This window comes from Nothobranchius furzeri, chromosome 12, assembly GCF_043380555.1.
Source record: "Nothobranchius furzeri strain GRZ-AD chromosome 12, NfurGRZ-RIMD1, whole genome shotgun sequence".
In the NCBI taxonomy this organism is placed as follows: domain Eukaryota; kingdom Metazoa; phylum Chordata; class Actinopteri; order Cyprinodontiformes; family Nothobranchiidae; genus Nothobranchius; species Nothobranchius furzeri.
In genome coordinates, this window is record NC_091752.1 from 50,335,184 (window position 1) to 50,357,446 (window position 22,263).

Sequence of the window (22,263 nt, forward strand, 5' to 3'; positions counted from 1 at the left end):
CGATCAGCTTGGCCTAAGGAATCCATCCACATATAAATCCATCCATGCTTCTATCCATCCATCCATCCATCCATCCAATAAACCATCTAACATCCATCCAACGATCCATCTAATGTTTCATTCATCCAACCATTCATCCATCCCATATCAAGTCTGAACATATGTTAATCTGTCAGTTTCAGATATCAGCAAATATTTCTAAATTCACAGTTCAGCCAATTGTAAAAATGTACCCATTCAACTATTCTCATTCAAATGCCAGCTTTTTAACATTTAAAATTTCGAGTTTTTAATCAATGTTCAAAGATTAAAGTTTTCTGCTGTTTAGCATTTTTTATCCATTCTTCACCTATATTCTGAGCTTTATTACACTTGTTGGTGATTTTTGCTTCTAAATCTTTAAATACATTCAGCTCATTTTGACAGTTTAGCTTAGTTTCGGCTTCACTTCAGCTATTTAGCAGCTTCAGCAATCAGTTTCTGGTTTCAGCATCTGATGCAAATGTCACAGTTCAGCTAAATGTAAAAATTAAACTGTTAAGCTAGTCCTACTGAAATAACAGGTGTTTAGACATTTTAGCTGTCAAGTTTTTTAAGCAACGTTCACAAATTTTAGTTGTCTGCTGTTTAGGATTAGTTTTCTTGATTCTTCACTTACTTTTTGTGCTTTATTTGCTTGTTGGTGCTTGTTGCTTTCACATCTTTCACTACATTCAACTCATTTGCCAGGTTAGCTTAGTTTCAGCTTCACTACAGCTATTCAACAACTTCAGTAATCAGTTACAAAATTTTGCATAAGCTGCTAATTTCACAGTTCAGCTAAATGTAAAGATTAAACTGTTAAACTTGGCAAACTGAAATAACACGTGTTTAGACACTTAAGCTGTCCAGATTTTTATGCAATGGTCACAGATTTCAGTTTTTTTCTATTTAGGATTATTTTTCTCCATTCTTCACTTACTTTTTGTGCTTTATTTGCTTATTAGTGATTTTTGTTTCTACATCTTTCAACACATTCAGCTCATTTTGACAGTTTTGCTTACTTTCAGCTTCAGTTCAGCTATTAAGCTGATTCAGCTAACAGTTTAAGCTATCCAGCATTCAAACAGCATTTCTGCAAGAAATGCAATTTATCTAGTTATACATGGCAATATTTAGTGATTATTAATTATAAAATCTTCTTTCTTGAATGATTATTTTGAAATATAAAATTATTACTTTTAATTATGAAATCTTCTTGTCTTCTGGGAGTAAAAGTGTATCTAACAGAGTTCTGTGCAGAACCTTGGGGAAAAGAATGCTACTTGTTCATCTTACGTTATCTGTTGAAGCTTCAGTTCAGCTGATGAAGTCATCTGATTAAAGAGCATGCGTGCAGACGTTCCCTCTCCTGTCGGGGTAAAATATAGCAGAGCGTGTGTAGCCAGGGATATTTGCTCTGGCCATGCATATGAACTGTGGGATCTAAAAATCAGTCTATTAGGTGACGTTACACAGTTATGAGTCTTATATTCCTGCCCAATCATGTCAGGAGGGCAGATGTCTGTTGCAATGCTCACAACCAAACTTGCTTACATTCTCATGCTTTACCAGATGATGGCTGCACTTTTTAGAGAAATTAAACTGATGTAAATGTAACTGATGTAACCCGTATTTCCTCACGTTACATAAATAAAGAATTTACATTTTGAATTAGAGCAGGATTTCAAATCCGAGACACATGATTGGCTGATATGACAAAACCTGTCATTGGTTCTTTGAGAAGAAAGCTAGAAATGAGACAAAATGTTTTGTACATGTAGACTTAAGTTTTGTAACTGTAGACTGAGATGTGTGTTTTGACAATTGTGATTTGAAACTTGTACAAAGAATTTTTTCTGCAAGTTACAAAATGAAAGTTTCCTGTATACATTTCGAAAGTTACATTGCAAAACAATAATTACTTGCTACAAAACAAAAGTTACAGTTACTAAACCTGTTACAAGGTACAAAACTTGGTACAAGTTACATGTACTATTGTCCCAATCCTAGCTCCATAATAATTGAGGTACCAAGTATTCAAACAAAAAATAACAAGCAAAAATAAGCCAACAAGAACCGAAAAGTAAACAATTCCAACCAACAATCTCATAATGAACGTTTTTCAGACACTTGCCATTAAAAACCCAAACTGACGGAGCAACTGAGCAATCATTTGAATAACTTAAAGATTTTCTTGCACAGTATGCTGTTATTGACTCCTCCAAGCTTGTGTTTTTTGTGAAGATAAGACACCAACGTCGCGAATCAGAGACAGCGGTAGTGTCGTGTTGCTGTTAGATAATCAGGAGAGAGATGTTTGAATATCAGAAAATAGACTCCAAATCCTGCTGTTTGAAGCTCCCCTCTGCTCTGGCTAACTTCTAGTTCCCAAAACAGGAGCGCCAGAGCTTTTTTTCACCCAGAGATTGACTCACAAGATATTCATTTATACTAAAGACCACTGCAAATTGAGTGAACTTGGTCTTTAAATAAAAATAATCAGATTTTTCACCTATGAGAAATACACCTATATAAATACAACAAAAACTATATTTGTTTAGCATCTTCCTACAACCAATGGATGACCAAATTGCTGTACACCACATAATCACAGACGAACTTCATAGAAGACCAGAATGGAGGAGTAACGCCCATTGTTAGGCTGACCGGAGCACATTTGCAGAAACGTAGTGATACAGAAGACTGGATAAGCACTATCCTGCAGGTACTTTAAAAAACCAAGAATTTTTTAAATCTTCAAATGGATAAATTGATTTCCATGTGTTGTCCTCTGTTGTCTGGACCTTGTGTTAGCCTCCTGCTGCTAAGCTGTTGACCTCTGATAGAAGCTGGAAGCTTAGCCTTCATTAAGCCCGTCTTCTCTGTACAAGCTGATTATTACTGCTATTAGTTAACCCACAGCTGGACATGTGACCTGACCAACAGCCACCTAACTTTCCACACGCTGAGCTTACGCTGCAGCAGCCTGGTCTGCTGTGTTCCCATATTTTTAGCTACTGCTCCTCCGTGTTGATTTTGTTCATCAAGCTTTCTCCAGATATTTCAGCTCATTTTTCCTTTTTGTGAGTAAATTTTTTTTTTTTTAATATATTTTCAGGGCTACCAACACTCACACATCTGACTGTCTTCACACGCTCTCATGCCACACCTCTGATTTCTAAGCTAAATAATTGCAAGTAGAACTGCCTTCAAAGCTCTGGTACCCACAATGGGGAGGCTGCTGTACGTACACATTTGAAAACCTCACAAACACCTTACAATGATCCTCTGTGTTCTGGTTTTTCCCATCAACGTCATCCTGTGTGTTTGGGGGGGGCTAACAAAATTGTGCTATTTCTTCTCCCGTTACCCCTCCTGCTCTCCTGCACCTGTTCGTTTGCTCAACAATCTGTGGTGTCCTGTCAACCAACATGTCGCCGCCTACACAATTTGTTTTGTCAGCTCACCTGTCATTTCTAACAGAAGGTGATTGACTGCGGAGACGGCGTCCACATACCAGCGTTGGATGACGAGGTGACACATTTTCCATCTGTCTCTCTGTATGAAGGTTTTAACACTAGATTTTTTTTGTGCCGAGGTGATTGCAGCCATCAGTCTTGGCTGAGCTCTCATTATCTCAGTGAGTTTATGTCTTTTGAGATCACAGGTGCAGTAAACGCAAAAACAAAGATCTCAGTGGGGCTACCCAGAATGTCTTTAGGTCCATTTCCTGCAGTGTGTGAACAGGGCTGCTTGTGTGTGTTGATGACGTGTTCGTGTTTTTATTTTGTGAGAGTGGACATAGAAAGGGATGAGTCACCGAGGTCGTGAAATAGCTGGATTATCTCCCAGACAAGCTGTCAGACTGAAATAATCTAGAGAAGGAAAAGACACTAATTGTATGATGAGTCAAGGTCAAAACCGCAACCAGATGTGTACAAGCTAATGTAGCTAACCACCAACCCGGTTTTCCTCATCCTAAAAGCCTTGTCAAGGAAATAATACACACATGACTAATTGTTTGGCTTCTTCATTACAGCACATTCTGTAGGCTGTAATTCAACATAATGGCTATTTGTGGCATTTTCATCACAGCCACTGGAGGTTGGATGGGTGGTCTGGATGTTCAAGTTTGGGTCACTGCTGCACACCATTGTAAATAACATCAACATAGCAAAGATGAAATGCCAAGTGCTGTAATATTTTCTGTCCACTGAGAGGACGCGGTGGAGCGCTTACGTCTTAGAAAATTATCTAAGAGCTCAAATATCATCTCGTTTAAAATGAAATGTTTGACATTTCCTGGAAAACAAATCTGGTATCACCCACCTCTTTTATTACTGGAGTTTAACAAAAATAAAATAAAAGGTATTTTCATATTGAAAATTTTGGTTTTTGTTGTTATTTTTCTCAAATACTGAAAATAATAAATGTGATGTTAGATGATGCGTTGGCTCTTACCCCTTTTTTCCACCGGAGCCGTCAGCAGCACGTTACTGCAGCAGCACGTCATAGCTGCTGATAGGAACCGCTGTGGTCAACAGAACCTTTTCCACCAGAGCCGTTAGCAGCCGTCAGCAGCGCGAGTCGGCCGCGTCTCGGGAGCAGCATGTCGCGACCTTTACGCGCCAGTTCTATTTTCTACGCGCGACGCCTCTGAAACGGGTCAAGTTCGACATTTTTGGGGAAGGAAAGACAGGAAATTGGACACGAAAACGGAGCGAAGCTCCCGAGATTTTCAGAATAAAGAAACGTACTGCCTTCCGGTTGCTTTACTTTTAAAAACAGTTACTAAATGTGCGGCCCCGTGAGAAGTTATCACCTAGCTAGCGGTCTCCTTTGTTTTTCAGGTCCGTATTGGCGATTATAAAACGGACAGAACATAAAACACAAACCTTTTGGAGCCATGTTGTAGTTTTCTCCTGCTTGTTGTTGTGTTTACTGACGAAGTCACTCGTGCGACTTCGTGCTCTGTCGGTGACAGCTGCTCCCCTGCTGCTTCGCGTCTCTTGGGAAGGGCCAAGCAGCAGTTTACGCGAGCAAGATGTGCTGCTGTAGTAATGTGCTGCTGACGGCTCCCGTGGAAAGAAGGGGTGAGACTGTGTTTGCAGTATCTTCAGAAGCGACTGAGTTATGACCCCATCGGCCTTAGGTGGTTGTGCTCTTGACTGAGAAGTAAAGCCCCATTCCCACCTGTACCGGGTCGGCCCGGGCCGGGCAGCGTAGGTTGTTTACATATCTGGGTGGCCTGGAATTTTCCCGGGCCAACCAAGGCTCATTCTCAGCCCTCTTCTCAAGGGGGGTCTGCTTCAGGCCGACCAGGGCCAGCACACCCACTGCTGACAGCAAATTCACACCTTCCATTAGAGCAAGCCTCTGATTGGTGGGTAGAATCAGCCCACATGAGCTTAAGGCATGCTCAATTCATTATCATTCATTATCATGCTGATTACCCAGAAGCTGAAAGTGTCTCTGACTGCATTCCTTGCATACCTAAGCAAGGATGTGTGGAAACAACCGGGCCAGGCTGGGGCCGACTGGGGCTACCCGGCCTGGGCCGACCCGGTACAGATGGGAATGGGGCTCAATAGGAACATTTAGAAAGGAAACAAAAAATCAGATTTTTGAAGTTAAAAAAGCTCACCATTGAGTGTAAACTGACGTGTTTTCTAACCTACATTCAGCAGACAGCAGCAGCAGAGATCAGTGATAAAACTGACCTCCATCAAACTGACAGCGGTGTTCCAGATACCTGCTAATCCCTCCACACACAGCAGTGGGCTCTCATACTTTCCTGTTTTCACTCATTCCTGACACCTAACCTCACTGCAAACTGTCTTCTGTTGCATGGAAGCATGACGGATAACCTCATCACCTTTGAGGAATTAAAGGTGAATTTTGATACTCAAAATGTCTTATTTGAGTCTGTTTGTCTCAGTGGTTTATTCGCCTGTTTACCAGTTTAACTGTGTAAAGATCTTGCTATCAACCATCCTTTATGAAACGTGTCATGGATTTTATCAATATGTTTATCAATAACCCGTTACCTATAGTGAAGAGAGAAGGAGACAATGAGCAGACAAGTCAAACAGATATAACTGTGGCAAGATGCTGAAGCAAATGCCCCCGAACATCTGTTCACAGACTTTATTTATAGAGAGGAAGATAAGAAAGGAGTGAGGTCATTGTGTGTATGAATACAAGAATGTGTGTGTGTGTGTGTGTGTGTGTGTGTGTGTGTGTGTGTGTGTGTGTGTGTGTGTGTGTGTGTGTGTGTGTGTGTGTGTGTGTGTGTGTGTGTGTGTGTGTGTGTGTGCATATGAGTGGGACAAGAATGTGTGTGTGTGTGTGTGTGTGTGTGTGTGTGTGTGTGTGTGTGTGTGTGTGTGTGTGTGTGTGTGTGTGTGTGAGCATGCAGAGAGGCATAGAGCAGTACATATTACGTCCAGTTGGTTGAGTCCATGATCAAGAATTAATAAACATAAATTTTTCCATAACAAAACGTTACACTGATGACTTGCTGTTAGGACTCTCTCCATCACATAACTGTAAAACATTTTTAAAAATGCCACTGAGATCAGCAGTCTGTAGCCTACAGAGTTGTAAAAGAGCCTATTTCTTTCCTACTTCGCCTTCAGGCTTTTGGAGAGTACAGACGCTTTTTTTCTCCTCTCCCTCCCTCCTCATCCCAAAGCTCTTTGTCCTGTCTTTGTGTGTACGGCGCTTTCTGCATTTTTTCTGGAAACTGAAAATTATTAAAAATGGGTCTAGTCAGTTGGTCTCTCAACGCGATTGACAACATTTTTTCAACGATGAGAATGGGAGAAGGGGCTCCCGGATGCCCCTCTGGGATAAAGCCAGCTGGGTATATCAAGGACTCCTGGAAACAGTGGAACCTGATCTGCCTCTCTCAACTGTCGCTGGGTCCCGGGCTCAGCCGGCTAGGGGGTGGGAGGCTGCGGGCAGGCCTGTGGGCTTGCCGCTGATATCTCCCGGGACTCTGCTGGCTGCTGGTTGTGACCCCCAGTGGTGATCCTCTGCGCCTCTCGCGGGGGGCAAGGGCCTTTCTGGTTGCAGTCTCCTTGGGGTTCCTGTATTCTGGGGCAGTGCCTGGATCTCTGGGACTTGGAGCTCCCTCCGTCTCCTACGCATCTTTGGGGGGCAGATCTGTGGCCCCTCACACTCTCTATTGGATGCTCCTATAGAGAAACCTTACATATACAAGCGTGTGTACACACACAGGTGCTCACATGGTGCTCTCATAAGTATGGACTTGGGCACGTTCAACACATGTCTTAAGGCTGTGGTTGGCACTAAATGCACTATGATTCATCATCGTGTGATTGTTCAGTTAAACAATGTTGACTGTATATTTCATCAAGTTGATGCAGTGATAGCTTGATCTTGTTGTATTGTTGTGTGTCCCATTTTTAAATTTTTAAAAGTTTTTCTCTTTCTCTTTCTGCAGGTCTAGAAGCAGACTCTTGTTCATTATTGTTTATTTTTGTGCGACAACGTCCTCTGCTGCCCGCGGATAAAAGAAGGAAGTGACGCCACCATCGGCATCAGCCTGATGATGTTTGCAGCCGCAAACGAAACGTTGCAGGTAAATAAACCTTTTCTGTGTTTTAAAAAGAACTGAAAGATGGAAGCTGAGAAACATTCTCGTTAGTCTCCGATTTATGAAGCGTAGATTGCGTGCAGCTGTGCGTACTCCATGTTTGATAGATCACAAACCTACTTGGGTAAGTACTTTTTTTTTGCTGAGCTGAAGTACGGTTTTAGTAAGGATTCTATGCAATTTATGATAAATGAGACCCCTGGTCACTAGTACAGTTTAGTGCGCAAATGATGCCTTGGCTGCTTTCAGTCCAACCTCCTCCCAGTTTACTACCACATTAGAACATTTGAACTCCCAGTTAACTTACATCAATAAACATACGACGCCACGAACCTCCACTCTCGGCATTCATAAATACTTCAAAGGCTTCCTGAAGACCTCCCCCAGTGGCATGTCATCTCACTACAGCCTGTCAGTTGCTGCTTTTCATAACCAGTTTAGGAGATTAGGAGGTGTCTGCTGCTGTCAGAGTATTCAAGCCAGCAAACGCTGATGAGAGGAAGTTTATGTCTCCAGCGATTCTTCCTTCACAAAACTCAGCCACTATAAGAAACAATCTCCTAAAATAACATTTACTGTCACATTATGGAGTCCGACTGAGGAGCCCAACTACCTTTAACCTTTTATCCTTCACCAATGAAGGCGATGCCCTCTCGACATAGCAGCTGAACCAATTTCACCCTGCATGCCCAGACTGATCCATATCAATTATAGCCTCAATATTAGTGTATAGTGCACTCACATGCTCCAGTCTCCTCATCTCCACCTGTACTTTAATGGACTGAGCCACCAGCAGACCCTTTGCCTCTCCATGAGCAGTCCTGTGTGTAGAAGAAGCTCCAGGAAAGGATTAGAGCTGGTTGCCATGGTGCCTTTTAAAACCTTGCAGGCTTTTCACAAACTACCCGTTTTGTCTCATAATAGAGAAAACCAAAAGGTGTTTGGGTGTCGTTTATGTTGGAGGACACTAGTTGAAATTGCTTCTTTGATTTCTAATTGTCTACATAGGTTTATGGAGGAAAGCCTTGTCTGTGTCTGGATGTTTCTGCAGCTCTCCTCCAAATGACATTAATTCCAGTTCATCAGCTGATGCTTGGCTGCCATTGCTCTGTGTCAGAAGGCATTTATATTAAATAACTATTCTGTTCTTCATCAGAACACTGACACATTGCTGTCTGAGGCAGAAGTGGCTTTGCCTTACGCTTTGAAACCCAAATTTATTTTTTCCTACTTTAGTTATTTTATTCAGTCCTTAAGCATGGCATGATCCTCGTATTTCTAAATACATTTTGCCCCAGAATGTATGGATATTAGTGGTGTGCATCTCTACCCTCCTCACGATTCGATCTGATTCTGATTATTTGCCTAACGATTCGATTTGAGTCTGAAATGCATCACGATTCTTCACACAAAAATTTTCATTACTTAATAAAAGCAGTAGAATAGTTTTCAATTGCTTTTTGATTTCGAAATCCCTGAAAACAACATTCATCTATTCACTATAGTGAGCAATAATTTTTAAAGTGTGCTGCCTATAATTACTTAAATAATATAAGAAATAATGTTTTCGGTAGAGCAGCTTTAAGATAGAATATTACTGAACTTAAAAATAGTAAACAAATACTGTGTTAAGTGATTCTTTCACATCCAGGATCCCAAAACCGAAATTAGCCCAGACATCTGATTTAAATGTAACGGGTACATCTTTGATTACTGGTAATGTTGGGCTGGCCCTGTATCCCTGTATCCCTGTCTGCCTTTTCTGTTTTAAATTGGCGCTAGGGCAACGCAGTGCGCATGTCATTGCAACTTTGCCCCCAGAAGTAATTGTAAAACCTCAAAACTTTATTGTCCTCGCATAGACATAGACATAGGGAGAAAATCTCATTATGTCACGTTGCTGCATCGATGCGGAATCATGCACGGCTGAATCGCGATGCATCTTAGAATCGATCATTTTTCCCACCTCTAATGGATATTTATCTCTACCTAGTGGACGTTGGCTTTTCTTGTTTACTACAAGGCACTGGCTCTATAAGTTTGAAAACGACACTGTACTAGTTGATCGAACCCCTACTTCACACTGGAGGCATCAGCGGCGTGGAAGAGCAGTGGAACAGTTTACTCACGAGTGTCGCTGTGAGCCAGTACACACCAGGAGAATCTCAGCCACGGGGCAGCTTCCCTGCCATGCTCCTCACTGGACTCGCAAGATCACAAAATGACTTGATTCTTCAAAGGTCACGTTTTTCCTTTTTTTTATGCCTTCCGCCACTAACCAAAAAGAATATCGCTGTTTGATGTCATATATGATGTTGTTTCGCTCCTCTGCCAGGATTAAAGCTATTAATACACACCGCTGCTCCTCTTGAATGGTGCTGGAAGTAAGCCATTAGGTCACATGTTTTGATGTAATCTACATAGATATGAAATCTGTCACACCCTGTCCTGTCACCCCGTTTTGTTCAGCCTTGTGTCTCCATTAATTGCTCCCAACTGCCTCTCGTTTCCCAATCACCTTAGCTCCCGGCCCTGGTGTATTTAAACCCCTTCTGTTCTGTGTCTTGTGTCGGATCATTATTTCATTGTCCAGCGTGTCTCATATTAAATAAGTGTAAGAATGCCTACCTGTCTGCCTGTTTCCTCCCCGGTCTGGATCCTCGCCTCACCTCGGCTTCATTCACTGGCACGTGTGACAAAAATCGCATCGCTGCAATAGTCTTTTATTTTGACAATTACCTAGGGCTTTACACTGAAACCATGTGTGATTTACTGGCTAGCCCTATGTTAACTGTGAAAATTGATGTCCCAGAAGCTGCTCGCTGCTAAATTAGAACCCGATTCTATCTTTAGCTGCGCCTTTTCTCAGATGTGCCTGACAATTTCCACATTACAGCTGGCTTGAATCACCCCCATAGACTATTATAGATTTTATTTGAAGCAGCAAAGTTGTAATGCCGTTTAGCACCACTAATGCTTCCAGTGTGAAGTAAGGGTTAAAGGTTGAATAGGGAGCCTAAGTCTCCTCCCTTTCCGGTTGGCTCATGGGTCCCCAGAAGAACGAAAAAAGTAATGCTAGTTAACGGGGCTAAAAACGGTATTTTCTAATCCACTTTGCCTTACGCCCTGGATCACACATATGTTGTACTGCAATTTAAATGAAAAGTAATGATGGGTGTTTCGACCACGCCAGTCACGTACTTTGAGATTTATCAGTATCGTACAGGATAAGGACTCATTTCTACTAATACATTTATTTTACAAAACTATTTACTGTTAGAACATCTTGTGGGCTCAGAATCAGCTGCTTGACTTGTCAAGTCCGCCATTTATTTATTTTTATTTTTTTTTCTTTAACGTGTCCTGTCTTGCTGTGAAGCAAACAGAATTGATGTCTGAATGCTGGTAACAAGCCTTAAAGATTTACTCTCAGGTGGAGCATCAAAGCGTCTGCTTTTAATGTCACGCCTGATACTTAAAACTTTGTTATTGTTTTTGAATGCTTTGTAATTCCGACCAGATACGGAGTCAGAGGTGAAAGAGAAAGGAAAAGACAAAAGGTGGGGAGAGAGGGGAGAAGGGGGTGGGGTTCCACAAAAATAAACAATAATGAACAAGAGTCTGCTTCTAGACCTGCAGAAAGAGACAAGAAAAAAAAGGAAAAAAAAAAGCAAACAAAATGAGACACAACAACAATACAGCAAGATCAAGCTATCACTGATGAAGAAATATATAATCAACATTGCTTAACTAAATCACAGTGCATTTAGTGCCCACCATAGTCTTAAGACCTGTGTTGAACGTGCCCAAGCCCATACTTTTGAGAGCACCATGTGAGCACCTGTGTGTGTACATGCGCTTGTTTATGTAAGGTTTATCTATAGGTGCGTCCAATAGAGAGTGTGAGGGACCATAGATCTGCCCCCCAAAGATGCGTAGGAGACGGGGGTAGCTCCAAGTCCCAGAGATCCAGGCGCTGCCCCAGAACACAGGAAACCCAAGGAGACTGCAACCAGAAAGGCTCCCGCTCCCCTCGAGAGGCACAGAGGATCGCTCCAGGGGGCCACAACCAGCAGCCGGCAGAGTCCCGGGAGACATCAGCAGCAAGCCCTCAGGCCCGCCCGCAGCCTCCCACCCCCTAGCCGGCCGAGCCCGGGACCCAGCGACCTGGGACCTAGGGGCGACCACCCCCGCCGGGGACCCAGCAGAGCCCAGGGACCCAGACCCCACCAGGCCGCCACCGGGATTGATCAGGCAGACGCCAAAAATCTTAAACCCCCTGACCCAGGAGCCATGAACACTCAGGCAGACCAAGGCACCACACTCCACACCAGGTGTGGCAGGGGGAGGGGAGACGAAGATCTATATCATCAAAAGAAGTCCCAGGAGAGGGGAGGAGTCAAAGGCCCCACCTGACAAATACAGTCATACACAAACACAGTCACACACTCCCTCCCTCATGCTCACACATGCACATACAGCCGGACATCCACGCATGCTCCCCATACACACCCTATTCACTCTGGTCCCGGTACTGCTGCACATGGGGTACGACCATCACCAGTTACCAGAATTTGACCCTTTCTGCTTGGGTGCTGATGAGCAGGCTCCCCCGCCCAACGCTGAGCACAGCAACCCACCACCCCAGACCCAAACCAGACGGCCAGATCTCCCTCCTAGCCTCCAGCCCCAGGAAGCCAAGCAACAACAGAGGTGTGCTAAAGTGTGCAAAGACCCCTAGTCTCCCTCCACCTGCTCCAATATAGTGATGTGTGTTAATGAGGTGTATTCCATGGCTGTGGTGAGCGGGCAGTGCGGGCATTGTCTGGCCTATGCCAGCTGATGCCACCGCACCACCCCACTTGCACCCACAGCCCTCTGTGTCTAAGTGCAGTTTAAAATTAGAAGTGGAAACCGGCACTCGGGAGGAGGCTGAGAAATCCTCCTGCCAAGTGCCGTTGAATGTGCTCACTCCCAGGGCCCTAAGTGTGTGTTTGCGTGGAATGTCGTCGGTGGAAGTGTATAAGGTGCAAATAAAATTGGGGGGCAGGATGCCACAGGAAAGTGGAAATGGGGTTCATACCCGCACTCCCTGACTTGTCCACCCCCCAAGATCCTATGTGCATGTTTGTGTGATGAGGTGAGGGAGCAGGAGGAGAGAACTATGCGGGGATGGGGAGGAATGGCTGGTTGGGCTTAGCCCTCCAGGGAGCCAGCTCCCCCAATGGCCCCAATAGGCACCTCTGTTGTCAAATTGCCACCCAGGGCATGGAGACCCCAGCCCATCCTGCCAGGGCCCAAAGCAGCAGCATTACAGAGCCTCACGGAGTCCGAGGGCACCAACCCAGCCCCACCCCAGCAGAATATCTATGCCCATCCCTGCATTTGCACAACTTCCAGAATATATAAGACATAGGACATCCAGGTAAGGTTGGGTCCTCCCCCTCCTTGACCTCCCCCTCCCCTGTGATGGGACAGCAGAGGAGCCAAGGTCTACCCGAGGCCCCTGAACCCGGGCCAGGCACTGCTGCATGTTCCTGCCTTCTTCCCGGCAGCATACAGTACATGTCAGGACCCGAGCCCCAAGGCCCCGCCCAGATCCCCACACGGGGCCGGCCACCCCAACACCCCGAGTCCCCCACCCAGGGGCAATGCAGCTGCCAGGCAGTGACCCATGACCGCCACCAAGACCTCCAAGGGGCCCCACTCACAACCGCCAGCAGTCCACCCCCAGAGGCAACCCAAGCACCTCCAGAGGGGGGCAACAGCCCCCCAGTCCCAGACATCCCAAGTGAACCCACCCCCAGGGAACATCCGGATACTCCAAACTCAGTCCCTCCACCCCCCCACCCACATCATCCCGCAGGACAACATCAACGGTCCCCCATCATCGCTAAATGATGGAACCGATCAAAGGAGCCTAGAGAGATTGATTTGAAGTGGAAGCAGAGGCTAAATCAAGTGTATGATCTAACATAAGATTTCTATACTGGTTAATGCAGAGAGTTTCTCTATTTTTCCAATTCAAGAGGATAGTTTTCTTAACGATGCATATGGCAGTCAGAACCACGTGAACCAAAGATGTTTCAATCGGGACATCGTCCAGGTTTCCCAGTAAACAAAGAGAGCGGGTGGTTGGGATATGACATTTCAGAGACTTTGACAGGTCTTCACATACTCTACCCCAAAATTCCTGGACAGGTGGACAGGACCACAGTGCATGAATGTAATTGTCAGGAATGTTGTTTGTGAAGTGTGTACAGGTGTCAGACGACACAAACCCCATCTTGAACATCTGATGACCTGTATAGTGTACTCTGTGTAGAATTTTGTACTGAATTAATTGTAAATTGGAGTGTCTGATCATTTTAAAAGTTTTTAAACAAGTTTGGGACCAAAAGTTCTGGTCACAGCTGACTGATAGATCCACCTCCCATTTTTCAATAGGGATTGCTATTTTATCGTCTATTTTGGACAGTGTCTCATATACTTTAGACAGTAGTTTGGGGGTTTGAGATTATAGAAGTCTAATACCCTTGGTGGTGTTTGTAATTTTATTGAGCTTAAATTTTTGTTTGACTACAGATTTAATTTGGTGGTATTCTAAAAAGCTATTCTTATCAATTCCAAATTGGGAGACTATTCTATTAAATGGGATGAAGTCCAATCCTTCATATGTGTTCCAGGTATAGGATTCCTTTATTTTTCCAGTGCGGAAGGTTAATCATTTTATTATTTTGCAAACGGGAGCAGACACTTCTGCCTTTTCCTCCCTTATCTGTGTTTTCCCAAGGCTCTTTTTGTCCCGTCTGCCTACAGAGCGCTTCTCTGCATTTCCTCTGCAATCACCTTTTATTTTTCAACATTGACTTAATTAATTGGTCATTCAACGCGACTGATAAGATTTTTTTCTACAATGAGAATGGAGGAGGGGGCTCACGCTTGTCCTCAGGGGACACATGCAGCGGGATATATGTTCGATTCCTGGAAAAAGTGGAATGTCATCTGTCTCTCTCAGCTGCCCATTGAGGACGTCGAAGATATGTGGATATTTGGCCTGATGACCGTTGGATTTCTTCTGATTGGAGTGGGAGGATATCTGGCTTTCCGCAAAATTGGGATGACGGGAGCGATTGGAGGGCGACCCGCAACCATGGACGGCACCGTCCGTGTGGATACCTCACAGACTGGGACGTTGCTCGAGGTGAATCGCAAGCTGGACAATGTCTTAGCTGCGTTACCGGTGTTAGCACGCAGGATTGATAACATCTCGGAAAGGGTCACCGGACGGTGTGGAGATGTTTAATCACTGAATTGGCTTCACTGGAGGACTTGAATGATCAATACAGACTTAAGGCAGAGAGGAAAAATTATCTCTGTCTGACCCGAACAAAGTTTCTGTTATCGAATCTGACGCCATAAGCAGCCTTGGAGTTGCATGCAAAACCCCCACGCTGGAAGGAATGCAGACAAATGCTGTGAATCTCTATCCACCTCCCCCCCCCCCCCCCCCCCCCCCCCCCCCCGCCTTCAGAATGAGGTCTCCACCGAGGTCATCAAGCTAAGGACTCACTACTCTCTGTGCTTCCCCATGACCTCCCTCCCACCTGCGGAGCCAGCTGGTTGAGCGCCACACAGGCCGCCCCCGCTGAGGAACCAGGATCCCAGCACCTCCCCCCTACCTACCGGGTCTCATGTTGTGAACTGTGACGTTTGTTGCTTACATGTCGGGTGTTTTTTTGCATTGGAGTGCTACACCCTGCTGGTGTAACCCTGTTAATGCCTTTTTTTTCTCCCTCCCTGAACTTCCCTCATGTAACACCCTTTTCATCTATCTATTAAGGTAGCGCGACTCATGTTGCGAATGACCGCAGTCACCAATTCTTGTTGTGTCTTACCCACGTATGTCTGATCTTTGAATTGTGTGTGCTGAAACCAAATTTCATTTCTCTGTATGTCCTGCACATGTGGAGAATATGACAATAAATGACTTTGAATCCTTTTTGAATCCCTTTTGAATATCAGGATTATTCCAGATAGGTGTGCGTCTGCATGGTACTAGTGAAGACTGTCATTTTAAGATACTCCCACTATGCTGTCAGAGAGGTGCTGATACAAATATTTTTGAAGCCTTCATGTTTTCTTATGCTTGAGCTAATAAATGGTAAGTCTGAAAGCTCTATCGTATTGCAAAGTTTCCGTTCTATGTCTAACCAGGACTCATCTAGTGGGTTATCTTGCAACCATCTTGGTATATATTGCAGCCTGTTGGCTAAGAAATAATAATTAAAGTTGGGTAGATACAGTCCTCCTCTGTCTTTGGTCTTCTGAAGCGTTTTTAAGCTAATTCGTGGAGGTTTATCCGGCCAAAGGAATTTGGTAATTGAGGAGTCCAGAGATCTAAATCAGCTGGTGGTTTGTTTGGGATCATTGAAAATAAGTAATTTATTCTGGGTAAGACCATCATTTTAATTGTAGCAACTCTCCCCATGAGTGATATCGGTAAGGATTTCCGTCTTGCAAGATCATCTTCCACTTTCCTTAAAAGTGGGATGTAGTTTAGTTTGGTTAGATCTACTAACTTGGGAGAGACATTAATTCCCAGGTATGTGATATTCCCTGACTCCAATTGTGTATTAAGTAAATTGACAAAAGAGAAATTAATTGGTAGAACTGTGGATTTTAACCAGTTTATAGAGTAATCTGAAACTTTTGAAAAAGAGTTTATCAGTTCTATTGAATGAGAGAGAGATGATTGAGAATTCTGGAGAAAGAGTAAAACATCATCTGCATAAAGACTGATCTTATGTTCTATTTTCTTACATTTAATGCCTTTAATACCTGTTGTTTGCCTAATTGCTGCTGCTAGTGGTTCAATAAAGATAGCAAACAGTGAGGGGGAGGGTGGGCATCCCTGCCTGGTCCCCCTCTGAAGACAGAAGCTAGCTAATATTTGGTCGTTTGTCCTGACACGTGCAGTTGGTGAACTGTTTAATGTTTGTAGCATGTTTATGAAGAAGTTCCCAAACCCAAATGTATGTAAAGTTGCAAATAAGAACTTCCAGTTAACTCTATCAAAAGCCTTTTCTGCATCTAGAGATAATATACTAGTTTCTATGTTTCTACTGTAAGAGAAATCTATCAAACTAAGTAATCTACGTGAATTAGTGGATGACTGTCTACCCTCGATGAAACCAGTTTGGTCATGGTGTATTATGAAGGGGGTTACCTTTTCTAATCTTTTTGCCAGGGCTTTACAAATTATTTTGAGATCAACATTAATAAGGGAAATTGGGCGATAGCTGGTAGGAAATGCAGGGTCTTTGCCTGGTTTTAACAAGAGACTAATATTGGCTGAATTCATGTTTGGCTGTAATCTGCCTCTCTCTTCAATATCCCTCACCATTCTGAAAGATGTTGGAGCCGGAATGATCCAGAATTCTTTGTAGAACTCTGCTGAAAACCCGTCTGGACCTGGAGCTTTCCTATTAGTCATGGATTTATGGGCTTCCTGGAGCTCCGCTGATGTTAGTGGCGAGTCCAGGACTGTAACTTGGCTGTCTGATAATTTAGGAAGTGTTATCCTATCAAGGAACTCATTGATCTCGTTATCTGATGGGTTTATCTGTGGTGAGTACAAAGTTTGGTAAAAGTCTCTGGAAGTGTTGTTTATGCTTTCAGGGTCATAAACTATATTCCCGGTTGAGTCTTTAACAGCAGATATGGTAGTTTTCTCTTTATTTATTTTTAACTGGCTAGCCAAAAATTTACCGGATTTTTTACTATGTTCAAAGGTTTCTATTCTTAGTCTTTGTGCTAAAAATTGTGTCTTTTTGTCAATAATTCCATGAAGTTCTAATTTAGCTTTACGTAATTTGCTCATTAACTCTTCTTCTGTGGATGCCTCTAAAGACTTAATGATTTCCTCTAACTCCTGAATACGTTTGTTTTCTGTTTTTTTCTTGTGATGAGAAAGAGATTATTTTACCTCTCATCACTGCCTTTCCTGCCTCCCAGAGAACAGATGCTGATGTTCCAGGCAGGTCATTATGTTCTATTATAAAGCCCACTCCTTTAAAAAATTCTATAAAACCTTCATCTTTAAGCAGTGATGTATTAAACCTCCAGTTTTTGCTTGGTGGGATTGTCTTCTTGTTTACCAGAGTTAAAGAAACCGGAGCATGGTCGCTGACAACTATGAGGTGTATCTCAGTGTCTGAAATGTCAGCCAACAATAAGCTGCTGACTAGAAAATAATCCAAACGTGAATGAGAGTGATGGACGTGCGAGAAAAAAGTATACTCTCTACGGTTAGGATGAAGAGATCGCCATGCATCACAAAGCCCATAATCACTCATGTACTGTTTAACTATATTAGTGGATTGCCAATTGCGCTGAGTCCCAGATGTACTGAGCCTGTCTGTTAAGGAGTTCATCCAAAAATTAAAATCGCCTCCAAGTATAAGTGGACAGTCCAAGTGTTCGGAGAGTACAGAGAAAAAATTATGAAAGAACGAAGGGTGATCAATATTTGGACAGTATATGCTGACAATACATAAGCTTTGATTCTGTACAGATATTTTTAACATTATAAATCTACCCTCTAGATCATAAACTGTGACCAATACTGTGAAATGGATGCTTTTTGTGTATTAAAATAGCTACACCTCTTTGCCTAGAGTTATAGCAGACAGAGAACATGCTGGGAAACTCTGGTGTTTTAAGTTCATCTGCGGATGTGGCAGGTCTACGAGTCTCTTGTAATAATATTACGTCTGCTTGCACTCTCTTTAGCTGATCAAAAATCTTTATTCTTTTCTCTATGGAGCCAGCTCCATGTACGTTCCATGAGACAAACCTTAGTGCACCCATAGAAATATGACGCCTTCATGTGAATAAGATGGAATACGTATCTAAATGTATAAAATAGCATGTTAATAAATAATAGAAAAATAAATAATAATAATAATAATAATAATAATAATAAAGATCCAACAGTGTTTGTGGTTGTATTATTTGACGCATGAATTATGATATTGTGCTGTGGATTTAATATATATATTTGTGTGTGTGTGTGTGTGTGTGTGTGTGTGTGTGTGTGTGTGTGTGTGTGTGTGTGTGTGTGTGTGTGTGTGTGTGTGTGTGTGTGTGTGTGTGTGTGTGTGTGCGCGTGTGTGTGTGTGTGTGTGTGTGTGTGCCGAGTCTGACGCAGTGTTGTAAAGTTGTGTGGTTGTGCCATACAGGTGTAAAGGTACAGAAGCAGGTAAAGAGGAAAGGAAAATACAGATACAGGTTAAAAAAGAAGAAAGACCTAAAAAAAGGGTGATAGGGGTGTGAGGTGGTGATGAACAGGTGATCTTATCTAGAAAACGGATTTAGCAGCTGTTTAATCCTGACGTGATCAAACCCAGTGAATCCTGACAAGAATGATAAATGTCTGACCTGATGTTGGGCAAATACAGCCAGTCAGTCACTCCTCGCTCCTTGAAAAGTTTATTGTCCACTGAGATGGCAGCCCTCTTCCCATGCTGGATAAACTTTTTGCGCAGCGGAAAGAGGACTCGGCGCTGATTCAGGATTTCCCTAGGGAACTGTTCATTTACGCTGAAGTCTTTCCCTTTGAGCTCTCTTCCGTGGCTTTTAACAAGATCCTTCTGCTTAAAATGTTCAAATTTAGCCACGATGGGATGAGATCTTCTGCTGTCGACTCTTTTAGCTCCAAGGCGGTGTACCCGGTGAAAGGTGATGTTTTTTACCATTTCTTCGGGTATCTTCATTTGGGTCTGGTGAAAGTTTTTTATTGTTTGCTCGCAGTTCTCCGCCCCTCCCGCCTGCTCCGGCAGGCCTGCGAACACCAAATTATCCCTCATGCTATGGGCCTGAAGGTCCAAAACCGTCTCCTTCAGAATCTTGTTGTCCAGGGTGATCCGCGTCATTCCCTCTTCCAGGGAAGAAACGGACTCCTGCAGAGACGCGTTCTCAGCAGCGAGCTGCTCCACCTGCTCCTGGCTGAACTCCAGAGACTGACGGAGGTTCTGAAACTCCTGGTGTAGAACTTCTAGCAGATGAAGACGCCCCTCAAATCCCAGAAGCCGTTTATCTATAGAATCCAATAATTCTAATATGTCCTTACGGGGAGATGAGGCCTCAGGCGAGTCCTGAGGACGGCTCCTCTTGGTCCCTGGTGTTTCAGGCTCAGCTGCTGATTTCTTCGGACCCATAACGAATAACTCAAAAACTTCGTCAATATAATTTTGTAAACTTTTTAAATTTTCTTCACTTACCTCCAGATTGAGTGAGTTATACTTACCAGATTATTTTTTGCGTTGTCAGTAAATAAATTAGGCGAAAATATGTCTTAATTGTTTGTGGATGTTTGTTAACGAGCTGCCATCAGCTTCAAACGCTGCCGAGTATCCGGTGATCGGCCGTCAGTGCATGCTCAGCCTCTCTAAGCAGCCAAGTCCGCCATTTTAAACAGTCTCCGCCTCGCCTTGCTGAGTGGACTTTTTAGTGCAATGATGCCCTCTAGTGGCTGGTAGATGTAAACGTAAATCCTGTCGTGCCCGTTAAAAATGTATTTTTATTATTTCTTTTTTAAAATATAGCTTTTTATTTAAATGTTCCATAATCCAATCCAAGGGTTAAGATGGCAGTGATCCTCTCTGGAAGTGTGTCCATTCAGAAAAAGCCATTTTTGGGGCTGTTAGCTCATCAGTCATGAAGGATGTGAACTCTGTTTCACTGACTTGAAACAAATGTTCAACATATAAAATAATAAATAACTTTTACACAGAAACACTTAAAACAGCTGAAATCTCCAGTTAACGCTCTTAATTCTGCAATTGGGTCACACATTGAGAAATAAATAAAAACATTTATTATTCATCTGCTGTAACACAATTGATTCTGCCATGAATGATGTCAGATTTGTATAAGCCTCTCATTATAAGTTGTAAATGCCAGAGTCAGCGTTAGTTGCTACCAATCATCCTGGCTTAATTCTCTCTCCCAGCAGATTTAGAAATTAATTTACACTGTTGTTATAATTTCCTCTATTTCCCCCTCAGAGCTCAGCTGATCTTCTGATCTTCCTCCAGTGTTTCCATCTTCTGTCCACCGTTGACAACAGTTTCTGTCTGCTGCTGAAGCCTATGCAGATCATCTTCAGGAAATAGGACTAGCAGAATTAGAAGTGCGATGGCTTCCCCAGGACCACAGTTGGAGGAACAGTTGCTGTATTTGGGATTTTTTCCACAACCTTTGAGGAAATAATACTGAGCTGTAATGTGTGTAGCGTGATGAATTGTCCATTTCTGACCTAAAAGGCCCTGCTCTGTTTTACTCTGCTCAAAGCAAAACCAGAAGTTTCTGACACAGAACTAATCTGCATGAGATATTGCTCAAGGTCTCATGCTCTGTTCCTAAATTGTTTCTTCCTTTCCAGCTCAAGAGAAGAATGAAGACAAAGGACTCTTTCTTCTAATAAATCAGAAGAACTCTATTTTTAATAAAGCTAATCAAACAAAGTGTTAGTCCAATAATAAAATGTGAACCAATCTGTGAAATGACAATGCTTATGATCAGTAGTTATAATAAGTTTATAACTTTAAATATTTCCACTAGACATTCTCATCCACGGAATGTTAAGAATCACATGACACATTTCCTTTTGCTGATCCAATCAGAGCCTCCCAGATCTGACGTGAGGTGTGGTTTTGGTGGTGCTTGGTAAATCCCTTCTTGATGTCCCTTTTTGATTTGACCGTGAATCAAAACATCCAAATTATAAAACTATGCCCACGTCATCTTAAACTTCAGTTCAAGCGTTCTAGAGAAATTGTCGGAGTGGCCATTCCGTAACTTTCCTCTTCAGCCGAAAGAACCTAACGACAAGCTGGATAAAATCCGTTGCATGTTCCACCTACTGCAACTGTTCCTTTCAGAATAAAAGCTGAACCATCACGACCCCCTTTTTGGGTCACACTAGATGCCAATAAAACTATCGTGACCCGGAAGTTTCTCAAGACTGGTCTGGTCGGCAACCGCTGCTTTTCCTACCGGCTTCGGTTCCAGAGAAGGTCAAGCTGGACCTCGACGTTCCTGATCTAACGGGACTTCCAAAAAGGGTACGTAGGCCGGCAGAATGGCGTCTCAATGCGTGTTATAAATCTCCAACCAAGCTTAGTGCGAAACATCATCTTCACTCCCATCAGAACTAATCGTTTCTCTGGATTTGCTGGTTCTGAACAACATTTCACACATACACCATCCTCAGTCTTACTTCACCTTAGTTACACCACACATTTAGTGTATAAAGTTAGTCTAGTTTTAATTTGTTTAGTAATAAATCTTTAAAGTTTTAAAACTTGACTCTCTTTTGTCTCTGAGTTAATATGAAGTGGTTACATAATCCCTGCAATAAAAAGTTTCAATCTTCTGGTTTAAGTTATCCAAAGATCTATAAGATTGATTTCATTTTTCCCTTGGGAATCTCACATTTTATGGTTCATTAAATAATATGTAAATTTAATTGTTACATAATTGGCGTGCCAGCCCGTTTATTTGTACATTTTTAATACTTTGTGCTCATTCTGAGACAATTTAATCAGTTAAACCAG

General features: G+C 42.9%; 1 long non-coding RNA gene across 1 annotated transcript; it reads left to right on the plus strand.

The window, feature by feature from the left end:
- The first annotated feature begins 3,416 nt into the window (after window positions 1-3,416).
- Window positions 3,417-22,086, plus strand: LOC129166883 (uncharacterized). Its single transcript, XR_008565777.2, has 3 exons — window positions 3,417-3,555; window positions 7,490-7,627; window positions 20,713-22,086. It is a non-coding gene; the product is annotated as an uncharacterized lncRNA (long non-coding RNA).
- The last annotated feature ends 177 nt before the right edge of the window (window positions 22,087-22,263 follow it).